This window comes from Geospiza fortis, unplaced genomic scaffold, assembly GCF_000277835.1.
Source record: "Geospiza fortis unplaced genomic scaffold, GeoFor_1.0 scaffold23, whole genome shotgun sequence".
In the NCBI taxonomy this organism is placed as follows: domain Eukaryota; kingdom Metazoa; phylum Chordata; class Aves; order Passeriformes; family Thraupidae; genus Geospiza; species Geospiza fortis.
The window spans coordinates 1,926,185-1,926,575 of record NW_005054303.1 but is presented as its reverse complement, the minus strand read 5'-3'; positions in this window follow the sequence as shown (position 1 = coordinate 1,926,575).

Sequence of the window (391 nt, the reverse complement as noted above, 5' to 3'; positions counted from 1 at the left end):
TTCCCCCGCCCCGGCTCCCTCGCCGCGGCCGCCGTGCCCTTGGGAAACACCAGCAGGCGAAGCAAACCCAGCCCCATACTTGTTGACTCTGCCCCGTCTCTCTGCGCTTTCCCCTGTCTCCCTGCGGCTGAGCCTTGTTGAGTTTCCAAAGCGTTCGTCTTTGATCCTCGTGTAGAAAAGCCATCTCTCTTCAGCGGTGTTTAAAATTGTTGTTAATAAATTTTAGACATTATCAGATGGATTGCACGTAAGGGGAGTACGAGCCCTTGTGTGCTGCTTTTTTCAGGTGTTTCAGAGGAAGTTGCTAATGGAAGTTTTCTCCCCTTTGAGGCAGCACCTTTGCAATTAGAAAGCAGTGACAGCCTGGTCTCGTTTTACTATTCCCTCTGCG